The sequence below is a fragment of the Bos grunniens genome, chromosome 15, assembly GCF_055505025.1.
Source record: "Bos grunniens cultivar Pamir isolate PY7600 chromosome 15, Bosgru_T2T1.0, whole genome shotgun sequence".
Classification (NCBI taxonomy): domain Eukaryota; kingdom Metazoa; phylum Chordata; class Mammalia; order Artiodactyla; family Bovidae; genus Bos; species Bos grunniens.
Window position 1 is genome coordinate 20,714,537 of NC_141179.1, and position 12,608 is coordinate 20,727,144.

General features: G+C 37.8%; 1 protein-coding gene and 1 long non-coding RNA gene across 10 annotated transcripts in view; one reads left to right on the top strand and one right to left on the bottom strand.

Annotated features, from left to right (window-relative positions):
* ZC3H12C (zinc finger CCCH-type containing 12C) overlaps positions 1-12,608 on the top strand; it is a 75,844-nt gene that overhangs the window by 41,772 nt on the left and 21,464 nt on the right. The gene's annotated exons all lie outside the window — the stretch shown is intronic.
* Positions 750-10,075, bottom strand: LOC147357402 (uncharacterized). The gene is made up of 2 exons (XR_015141815.1): positions 9,809-10,075; positions 750-9,063 (listed from the first exon to the last, which is right to left on the bottom strand). It is a non-coding gene; the product is annotated as an uncharacterized LOC147357402 (long non-coding RNA).

The window sequence follows — 12,608 nt, forward strand, 5'->3', positions numbered from 1 at the left end:
CAGGCAAGAACACGAGTGGGTTGCCATTTCCTTCTCCAATGCATGAAAGGGAAAAGTGAAAATGAAGTCGCTCAGTCGTGTCCGACTCTTAGTGACCCCATGGACTGCAGCCTACCAGGCTCCTCCATCCATGGGATTTTCCAGGCAAGAGTACTGGAGTGGAGTGCCATGGCCTTCAACATAATTATTGAAAACACACTTGTACCCCCACACTATTTGGGCCCCATTCTGTTCCTTTTACTATGAAGATGGAACAATGTAGATTCGGTTCTCACCTCCATCATATATTTTATTCCATCATGTAAACAGATGCTTCAGGCATTTCAGGAGAGAACGTGACAGCACATTTGTATTATAGCAGGATTATACTGTAAGTCACAGTGAAATGTAATACCACGTCACAACTTGGAAAGTGCCAGAACTTACGGAAATTTACAGTAAACTTCTACATTCTGCCACTTATGAGATCTACATAAAGTAAAAAAGTCATTTAGAAATGCGTATCTACTTCAGATTCAAAATCTTAATTTTAACAAAAATGCAGAGAGATTTTACCCATTTTCTGTTGTATAAAATATAACAAACATGCTTTTACTTTTTAACCTAACATCCTACTCATGGTACTTTACCAAACCTGTTGTATAATAAATTTATATACATAATAAATTATAATAGGTAAATGTGAGAGTAAATTAAGAATAGAATATTTTATTTCCTTTCTGATTTCTCAAGCAGATATATTCCATACGTAAGATGAATATATTTTAATTTCATTTAAATGCTAGTAATAGTACTGATATAAATGACTCTTTAGATGTAAATTAAAAGTAGGAAAGAAAGGCACTTTATTAAAATTACCAAAATGGGCTTTTAAAAAAGTTAGTTCTCTACACACTATGTTTGTGATTCTGAGTAACTTGTTTAAACTGTCCAACCTCAGTTTTCAGGATTCTAAAAAGGGGGGAACTCTTATCTTGCAGGCTTGTTATTAGAATTAAAGATGATCAGTACCAAGGGCCTGGCATGTAATAGGTGCTCAGTAAATTACAATTATTATTACATTATAAAGCTAGATTCTACATTTTAATCCAGAATATAGTAACTAATGTAATGAAAACTTAGTTGTTTCAGTTTTTTTATTCAACATTTCAGTTCAGTTCGGTCGCTCAGTCGTGTCTGACTCTTTGCGACCCCATGGACTGCAGCACGCCAGGCCTCCCTGTCCATCACCAACTCCCGGAGCTTGCTCAAACTCAGGTCCATCAAGTCTCAGTGACTCCATCCAACCATCTCATCTTCTGTCGTCCCCTTCTCCTCCCTCCTTCAGTCTTTCCCAGCATCAGCATCTTTTCTAATGAGTCAGTTCTTCACATCAGATGGCCAAAGTATTGGAGCTTCAGCTTCAGCATCAGTCCTTCCAGTGAATATTCAGGATTGATTTCCTTTAGGGTTGACTAATTGAATCTCCTTGCAGTCCAAGGGACTCTCAAGAGTCTTCTCCAACACCATAGAATTATGTTGAATTATAGTTAATTCAGCATTTAACCCATAGGAATTTAGCAGTTCATTTTGTTCTTATGAACCTATAGGTGTATTTTAATTCTTCATATTTATATCATCAATTGTTTTCAATGATTTCTATTTGTTTCATAAAGGAGACTTGGGCTCTTAGATCTGGGTGAACCCAAAATTGCCCAAGGATAAGCCCTATAACTGTAATATACAGCATAGTTCCCAAAATGGCAGGGATCCTGTGTTGCTTTGCAGGAAGCATACTTCTTTCAGCTTATTAATATCCCCTTACAAATGTGCCACACTGATAGAAGTTATGGGTAAGTTTCTTAAATAACCAATTCACCCAAAATTGACAAATATTCAAAAATAGAGTAAACTAATAAATTTAGCAAAAGCCCTAAATTTTTGTACCAAAGTTCTTGGTTGCTGAAATATAAAATAGAATGAAATTAATATTTAGTGAAGCTGGACTAACTAGCAATTACTGACAAAAAGGTGCAGTTAATTCTTCAAAAAGCTAAAAAAAAAAAAAAAAAAAACTTCTCAATAATTTTGCAAATTGGTCATTCAGCAAATAGGCCTCTTTCCATAGTAGGGCAGATACTTTGATAAGTATACCATGAAGTGTATCAGTTCAGTTCAGTTGCTCAGTCGTGGCCAACTCTTTGCGACCCCATGGGCTGCAGCACGCCAGGCCTCCCTGTCCATCATCAACTCCTGGAGTTTACTCAAACTCAGGTCCATCGAGTCGGTGGTGCCATCCAACCTCTCATCCGCTGTCGTCCCCTTCTCCTCCTGCCTTCAATCTTTCCCAACATAAGGGTCTTTTCCAATGAGTGAAGTGTATACTCCACATTTAGACATGGAAATGAAGCATAAACAATATTTATCATATTTCTAAAATGAAATTCTAAATGATACTGTGATTTTTATTTCCTCCACATAGCTTTACCATTCTTCAAATTCTGATTCTGTTAAAGCTGCAGTAGTTCAGCAGTGGGGTATGGAATTATTCTCTATCCACATGTATCCGATAGTTTAGTTTTTCCTTAAATGAGTCCAGTGTTTTCAATTGCCTGTGGTTTTAGGTTCAGATGACATTTGCTACCGTTAACAAAGTACCATGTTGTGAGCCGTCAGGGAAGGGAGTGTAAGTTGGATGTCAGTGCTCTTGATTTCTTCAGTAGGCTTTCATGACCTAGTCACTAGACTTCATTAAAATTGTTTCTCTACATTCTCCTTTACCTTCTACCAAATATATGAAATAAAAGTGGTGAACAAGAAAAAAACCCAGAGCCTTATTACTTCCTCTATGCCATGTGCAGCACAGATTCTCCTGTTTCATGGAATAGAAGCTAGGCGCAGCAGCCTTCTCTATTTGATATGAACAAACTGTTGACACTCCTCCTTACCACTACTCCCTATCATTGCAATTCCTCTCTCTTGGTCAGTAAATCCAGCCTTTTGGTTTTAGAGCGAATCTCCTAACTGGTGGGTAGGCCTTATTGCTGGATGTTTGGGTAGAATATTAGGAAGATATTTTCTTTGCTAAAAATCTTAGGTGGGCCATTTTTGACCAATAGGATCCCTTCCTGTATTGCCTTACGTTTATATTTACCTTTAAGAAAGTCCACTCTGTAGAGAAATTAAGAGAAGGATTTGAGCACTAAGACTGCAGACAAAGACACCTATTTATATTTGAAAATATATGCAGAAGTTAAATTGTGGACAACTTCTGGCAAAAGAACTAAGAATATTGCTTTTGTATACCAATCTAATGGCAGAGAATACAGATATAAAACAACCATCTGCTTGATCCCTACCCATCAAAAAGACTTGTCTTAGAAACCAGCTGGTGTGGCATATATCTGAACCTTACCTGGGGTGAAGAAAAACACTCCAGGTGAGTCATTGAAGTCATTTTCTTAAAGTCTAGACAGATACAGAGTCAGAATATGAACAGAAAAATGTCCAAGTTGTATTAACTTTTCTTTATATCAAGAATAGTGGACTAAGCCTACATATTTATAAAATACAAGCAGAATTTAGCAGTGTTTATAAATAGGATTTATTTATATAGATTAATCTTTCTAAAGGCACAAAAGCTTTTATGTATCTAATCTGATTTGTGAAAGTTAAATGGACTCGAGAACTCTTTTCAGTGTGAATTTGAATATTGAAGTCTATCTTGTCTAGGCTCCATAATTTGCCTTCAGCTGTTGGGTGGGTTTGCCATCCTGTTGCCTGTTTACCATTTTAGTATACAGGGCTATACTAAATCCTCCTAGACACCTAATCCAAGTTTTTGGCTTAGATTACAGATATGAGACTACAACTTGCCAGGGTTCAATCAAAGTTGATTTTGGTTCTGAACAAAATGTCTCAAAATTATGTGCAGTGGACCTGCATAGTCCAGTATGGTGACTACTGGCTACATGTTGAGCTATTGAAATGTGCCTAATCCAAATTGAGATAGTCTGTAAATGTAAAATACATACCAGATTTTGAAAACCTAGTACAAAAATATGTGAAATATATCAACAATTTTCATGCTGAATATGTATAAAAATGATAATTTGTGATACATTGATTTAAATGAAATATATTACTAAAATTAATTTCACCTACTTTTTACTTTTTAAAAGGTAATTTTAAATTATATTTGTGGTTCACATCATACTTCTATTGGACAGCTTCTCAGTGAAATGTTTTTTAAGTCCCAACTTAGTAAGGGCTTAATCAATTAAAGGACAGCTTAATTTCCCTCTAGATGACTGTCAGCATCATAGCTTCTACTTAAGGTTAGTTGGCAGTGTCCCATTTCTTATTGTTTTAAAGAAAATCCTAGATACTACAAAAAGAATCAGAGAATCAGAACTAGTTTTTTCTGTTGTTTGATTATATCAGGGTGGAATCTGACAAAGACAGATACTAGTTCTATTCCACCGCATCTCTTTATAACCCTAAGTGTGTCTTCTACATGTCATCAGTCATGAATTTTAATACGTGGTCAGTAAATGGTCAGTAAACTTTCCTGTTATCTCATATGTGCCTATTTAAACCTTAACCTATGAAATAGCAATGTTAATAATCCCATTACATATGAATAAAGTTATTGATAATTATAAATCACCTAACTAGTGATTATAAGAAATGGGAAAAGTCACCCAGTTATAATAGGAAAAAGTGATTCAGGTTTTACATTTCTGCATCTACTTAACAGACACGTTCTCTTCAGCATCTTTAAGCTAATTGACCCACTTGGATCTAGATTAGCTAGATGTGCTTCCTATTGTTAATTCTGGCTTCAAATTGTGGGCCTTATAAAGTGAGGAAATCTTTCTACTTCCCTTTTTCCTAATCCTTTCCGATTCTCAAAACTTTGGCCACACTGCTCCGTGTCTGTATCAACAGGAAGGTAAGAGTAAACTATTTCATGTTAAGACTTCCATTGTAATTTTAGGGTTGAAATTTTCATTGTCCTAAATCAGTGATTTTTCACACTTTTATTTTCCTTTAAAGCAGTACAATCCTGCAAATCTTAAAAGGAAGCCCACTGTTTAAAACAAACAAAGGTAGAAACGGAAATTAAAAATTCCCTTCATTGCCCCCTACAAAGGCCTCTGAGCCACACTGGGATTTCTATTTAGGACACAACTTGGTAAACTTGATCAAGTTACCTGCAACAAGGGAGCATTTTCTGGGTGTATTGCCTCCTGACCAGTAGGTTTCGGTTCAAAGTGATCTTGATGTAGTGGGAGAGAGATCAGAGAATAAAAGCTGAGTAGCTGTAAGAGTGACAAAATCAGCATAAATTGCTCCTTATGAGCCTTGAGTATAAAAAGTTCTAGATGCCCAAGGGTCAGCATATGCAATTATAGATATTTAAATACAATATGAAATTTAATTAGACTACAGTGATAGGAAGGAAAATATTCTCTTATTTGCATATTGAAGATGATATCCAGCTGCACACCTTTCTCCCTATTTAAGGGAAATGGGATAAATGTTGGAGAATTTCTTAACAATCATTTAACAATGATAATGCATTAGTATTTGAAAGCGTTGCTTAAAATTAAAATCTATTTTCACATATTCAACATGATTTATGTGCAATGAGGCCAAAAAACTGAAAAATTAAAGTCATCAAATATTTGAAGAGCACCTAGGTATGTTAATAATTTAGTATTCAATAAATATTTTTTATTATTACTATTATATTAATATAATTAAGCTAACTATATCTAAACTTGAAGGACTTAGGACTTTCAGTACTAAAGATTCAAATATGGTTTTCTAGTTTAAAAGGATACATTTTACTCATATTTTTCATTCTAAGTACTTCACTGACAAACTTGTATCCTTATCATTATATGTAGCTGATTCCCTGGTGGCTCAGATGGTAAAGCATCTGCCCGCGATGTGGGAGACCTGGGTTTGATCCCTGGGTTGGGAAGATCCCCTGGAGAAGGAAATGGCAACCCACTCCAATACGCTTGCCTAGAAAATTCCATGGATGGAGGAGCCTGGTGGGCTACAGTCTCTGGGGTCACAAAGAGTCGGATACGACTGAGCAACTTCACTCACTCACTCATAATGACCCAATAAAGTCACAAAAGTTTTATGATCATATTTGAATATTCCAGTGGAGAGTGTAGCAAACTTATAGGTCAAGGTTTTGATTTAAATAAAAAATGATATATAGAAGCTTATAAAAAACTGATGGATTATCTTTTAGGGTTTTTTTTTTAATTTTTTTTTTTTAGTCCCCTGATTAGCTTGATCTCATTTTTGTTTATTTCCCTTGTGGCTCAGCTGGTAAAGAATCCGCCTGCAAAGCAGGAGACCTGGGTTTGATCCCTGGGTTGGGAAGATCCCCTGGAGAAGGGAAAGGCTACCTACTCCAGTATTCTGGCCTGGAGAATTCCATGGACTGTGTAGTCCATGGGGTCACAGAGAGTCGGATACGACTAAGCGACTTTCACTTAGTGATCTCCACATATCAAACACATTGATCTAAAAAAAAAAATCACAATTTACTTTCAGCAGTGAGATTAAAGCTATTACAAATTTACTGGTTTCATTTTCATTCCAAAGTAGGCTTTTTTACCATTTTCTAAAAATTAGGACCAAAAGGATATGAGGAAGTAAGGAGCTAGTATTTGTTGAAACCTTCTGTGTGCAGGCACTCTGTTTCCTGCTCTGTGGCTGTCACCGTGTTCAGTTCTCACTATCCTGTAATGTAGGTGGGATTACCTCCATTTTAAACATGAGAAAAGTGAGGTTCAGAATAAGTAACTTGCCAAGGTCACACAGACATGTACTAAAGAAAATACTTAAATTCATGTCTAATTCCATACGTTGTTATTTTCACTGTGTTGACCTATTCATGAAAAGCCATCTATTTAATAGTAATGCTAGTTAGTCGTAGTATTAGTAGTACTAATACTATCATGGTAATTAGTAGTCCTAATTTACTATTGCTTTCCTAGTGGCTCAGATGGTAAAGAATCTGCTTGCAATGCAGGGGACCCAGTTTCAAACCCTGGGTCAGGAAGATCCCCTAGAGGAGGAAATGGCAACCCACTCCAGTATTCTTGTATGGAAAATCCCATGGACAGAGGAGCCTGGTGTGCTACAGTCCATGGGATCGCAAAGTCAGACACGACTGACCAACACTTTCTTTTCTAATACTTTGAATTTACTATTAGCAGTAGTACTAAACATGCCCTTCTAGGTATGATTTTTACAATTAGATTTTAGATGAGTTAAGGAAAACCTTTTAAGAATGGCTTTCCTGTGTACACCCATGGCGGATGCATGTTGATGTATGGCAAAACCAATACAATATTGTAAAGTAAAATAAATAAGTAAATAGCTGAGCAAAAAATAAAATAAGTAGTATTGGATTATAATCCAAAATGTAAAAAAAAAAAAGAATGGCTTTCCTTTGATCATATACAAGTATATAAGGGATACACTTATTACATAAATTTTAGAAAATAAGAAAATAAAAACCACCTATGATTTCCAAGGTTCTTTACAAGCATTATAAGTAACAAGTTATGTGTATGTGCTTAGATGCTGAGTCATGTCTGACTCTTTGCAACCCTATGGACTGTAGCCAGCCAGGCTCCTCTGTCCATGGGATTCTCCTAGCAAGGATACTGGAGTGGGTTGCCATTTCCTCCTCCAGGGTATCTTCCCAACCCAGAGATGGAAACCATGTCTCTTACCATGTCCTGCATTGGCAGGCAGATTGTTTACCACTAGCGCCACCTGGGAAGCTAATAAGTAATAAGTTAATTCAAAGCAAATACTCAAACTAAATCAAAATCAGATTTGAAGAAATAACAGATAATTGGATAAAAGGTTGCTTATTTTTCTTTTTAATGCCTTGAAGAGAATTATAAAGAAGCTGTCCCTTCTAATAGTTGCTTTCATTCCCTTATTAGGTTTCTCCGTGTTTCTCAGTTGCTCCTCATGTCTGCCATGGGAAGATAACAGTTATAATTCTAAAATTACCCTTCCTTATCCTGTGGTTAACCTAGTAATGATATGTGTATATATAACTTATCAGTGTAATACATGAAACTATGTTTCCTAAATACAGCAGACAGAATGGTTCACCCATTTTCCCTCTCTTCTAGGTCCTGTATTGAGGCAGGCTACATTAAAATGTGTGGTTCCCTGAATTTTTCTCTGCATCACAAAATATACCTTTGTAATCTATTAATCATCACAGGTGACTAATTTAATGCCACATAATAAGCAAGTGTACTTCAGTTCTCTAGTGGAAAGTATATATGATATTTTTATGATATAACAAATATCATATTAATTTGAGTGTTTATGAAATTGCCCTTCTGTTGAAGACAGAAAAGTAGAACTGATGGGCTTTTCAAATTTGTTACAGTACTATATGTGAATAAATTAAAGATAATCCCATTATATATGAGATAAAGTGAACCTACAAAATAATGAAAAGTTATGATAGTGGAAATCGTATAAAGAATATGTTTGTCAAGATGATTTTGTTCATTTCAGCTTCCCTTGGTTTCCAGTTTCTAGTTCACGAGTAGGTACATACGTCTGAAACTCTGAGTGGGAGTCCCTGGATACACGCAATGAGGCTTCAATTAGCCAAGTGCCAGACCTTCCTGGCACTTTTCACAGCCTGGTCTACAAATTAATTTCATCTTATTGTCTGGAATAAGCTCTACAATGAATTACAGAAATCTTCTGGGGAAGCTGCAATGACTAATAAATGAGCAGTTCATTTTCCATGTGGAATATTAGTTGCCCATGTCCTAGAAAACCTCTCATTCAAAATTTGGGCCCATAGCCTGGCACACCCCTAGCACATATTTACTCTCAGTATCATTAAGCACATACTCACCATCTCCTAGGAGTTTCAAAAGTCTTCTACTTGGAGTACAGAATATGATAGCCTTTTGTTTATCCAGGAGATATCTTCCCAACAGATGAACAGCATTTAGAGACAAGAGAGGCATGTTCCTCCAACAGAAGACCTATTTGCTCAGGAACCTTAGGGAAAAAGAAGGGGTAGAAGGTTGTCTGGGATACCCACAACTTGGATGTTTTTCTCTGTACAGGTGGGATGAGAGGGGTCAGTAGAAATTGCAGAATATGTGCATAGTTCCAGTTCTGTAAGAAAGGATAGGAAAAGTCTAAGGCAGGAAAAAGAAACATATATAATGTGTTTCCATGAGGCTCCTCTATTAGGTCGGTTTTGCTCATTAATAGTTGGCACCACTTGCCAATTGTCTCCTGTCTGCTTTCAGCAGAGCAGTCCCCACTGGAGATGGGAGAGCTTCAGAGTGAGGCAGCATTCCTTATGTCTCCCTCAGTTTCTGGCAGCGTTCCTTTTCCTGATGTCCGGCCTTCCTGTGATGGTAACATATTGACTTTTCATTGTCAAGTCTACCTTATTTGTTGGTAGGCCCAGAAACCTGTTTGCTCCCTGTGTGCATAACTCTCACTAGGCAGGTAGCACTGCATTCTTGAGTTTCTTTTTGTCTTCACCTTTCTCCACTCCCCCTCCCCCCCGCAACTAGATAACTGTTGCCAGTACCTGAGTAACTGTCCCTGATGTACAGATGTACATCCCCTGATGTACAGATACCTTTTCTCTTATGTGTGTTTGAATTCCAGCAACAAAGCTACCATGGAAGTGGAGAGGATTAGTGTCTATTCTGATTCACCCCTGAATCCATCCCCTTTAATTTAGAAAATGCCTCCGTGAACCACTGATGGAATCACTGGGACTCACATAGCAGCAGCTCTGCAGCTTCTCCCACATCCCCTTTTGCAGAAAGACTTAAAAGTCTGCCATCAGCAGTGGGTGTCCGAGGCTTGAGGATCCTCCTGAGTCACTGGAGAAGAGACCCGCGGCCATGGCACTCCATTCGCCAGTCATGCCTGTTCCATCAGTCAGGTGTCCATCCTCACACACATGGCTGTAAACTGAAACCACACCGCAGAAAACCTTGGCACATTATTGCAGATCTTTCTAGGGCTCTGGAAGATAACTTTTAAGGTAGACATCAGCTAGAGAAAAGGGTTGTGGTGTCCTCACCACATCTGATCCACCCAGCAGTACTAAATTCTAAAAAGCATTAGAGTCCCTGGAGCTCCAAAGGGAGAAGGCTGATTCTCTCCACATTTGATGAAAACCAAGTTGGCTCATACGGCCCTGTAGTTTCAGGCTCATGCTGCTGTTTTGCAGCCTGACTCCTTTTGTTTCCCCTTCCTTCCAAGTTATCAGGGCAACTATTTGCCAACCTGATGCCTTAATTCGCCAACCTGATGCCTTAATTCTAGGATAGTTTCTTATCCACATTCTCAGACTCCTTGTTACTTTCTCTTGATCATTTCTGCCTCCCTAGCTATGTTTTGCATGTTGAATGTAGGGGGAGTCTTGGAGGTGAAATCCATACCAGAACATTCAAGTAAGTTATCCCCAAATCCTAAAGCCCTTGGGAACCATCTGTCCAAGAAGCCATCATCTCCTCTTCCCAGGTCCCAGATGAGCAAAGAAGACTGAGGGTGGGAGCTTCTACTGAGGTGGAAGGGAGCAACCGCAGAGAAGGGTTGAGAACCTAGAGAAAGACAAAGGTGCTTTCCATTTCTTAATCCCTTCTTTCTGTTTTTAAATTCATTCTTACTGGCTGTCCAGTTCATTCTTTCATTTATTTCCTGAGATCCAGAGATGCTAATAATCCTTTTAAGTAGGGTTTTTCTAAAATTTGGTATAAATATACCAATTTGTCTGCTTCAGATGAGCCTTCCTCTGGCCACTGCAAAGCAAGATTTTTCTAAACATGCCTACTCCAAACATGACAGAGTAAAATAAGCCCTTTCAGAAAAGACCCACTGGCCGGCTCCTTATATTTTTCTGCATTAAAGGCCAGGTTTAATCACACACAGCCTTCAAGGTGTATTATCCATTTTGCTCAACAGGAACTTAGAATTAGCAGTGACTTTGGTATTTTCCCTGGGAAACCAATCCCACTGAGCAAAAGTAGTCGAAAGGATACTTTATAGCAAACATCCAGGGTCTTTTCCTAATCAAAAGTGGCCATAAATCTTCTGAGTCACCAACATGACTTGCTTGCGGTATACCATCCTATTGCCAAATTGTTGAAATAACAAATAGAGGCCCATAGGATCATGCCAATTCATAAATAGAGAATTAGCTATTTTTACTACTAAGCAAAAAACCCCAAATGCATACACATATAGCCTGTAAGTGACTACAGAACCGTGATGAATTTCCTTCTCTATTTATATGGCACTAGAACTACAGTTTGTAAACATCATCCTACTTCTTTAGTAAACACTCAACAGACAGTTAATTTGCACTGATAGCTACACTGTGTTCACTCTGACATCCTGTTTTTCATAACTTTTTTATCAAGATCACTCTGTTTTTATAATTCTTTATCAGAGCCTCCCTCAGTTGCTCCTTATATTATAACCAGCACATCCTTCAACACGCCTCATGAGGGTAGGTCCAGTTCAGTCTCCCCCAGCCTCTCCCGGTCTGTGGAAGTCCCATCTGCAGTTTGGAGTCACCCAGTAGCTGCTCACTTTCCTGTTACTAGGAATGATTCTGGGCCTTGGCAGCTGGCAGGGACTTCCAAGACAACAGCAGCCATTCCAGGGGTTTCCTAGTTAGCATTCATTTCTTTGGCCTGTTCAGGAAAGGACTGGCTGGGGAAGTATTGGACACCCAGGGACCAACCCTACACGTCCCCAGGTGCCTGTCCCTTTCCCCACCCTAGCCATAAAAGAGAAAGAAGACGGTAGCCTGCCCCCATGGGAGATCTCAGGCTGGCCAACTGCTGAGTACTTTCAATCCGATTTCAAGGCACCACTGGATGTGGAATTACTATGTTGAGAGAAAACACGGCTTTCAACTTGATAATAAAGTATTCCCAAATTGCCCTCCTGAATAGTCATACCAATTTATACTCCCACCTGTAATGTATGAGTTACTTCTGTCACACATCCGTGGCAACATCTGGTGTTTGCAGACTTTATTTCTTCCCATATGATGGGTGTGAAGTGGTGTCTCACTTTGGCTTTAATTTGCATTTCTTCACCGTTGAGCTTTTTTCATTTGTTTGTTGGTCATATGGGTTTCCTCTCTTGTAAATTCACTGTTTATATCTATTGCCTTAAAAAAAAATAAAAGGGGAGGATTACCCTTCTCAATGTACAGGAATACTTTATGTATTCTAAGTACTAGTCTTTTTATCAGTCCTGTGTATTGCAAGTACCTTCTCAGTCTATGGCATTTTTATTTTGTTTATGGAATCTTTTTCACAAAGAAGTTTTATGTACTCAAATGTATCATTCTTTTCCTTGGTAGTAAAAAGAATTTCTCTATCTTGATATGAATGTGTCCTGTAATTTCTTCTAAAAGTGTTACAGTATTTTCATATTTAAATCTTTGATCTGTATACAATTTATTTTTATGTGTGGTATGAGGTAAAAGTACAATTTTATTTTTTCCACCTAAATAATTGACTGCCCTAGTACCATTTGGTAAATGATCCATATTTTTC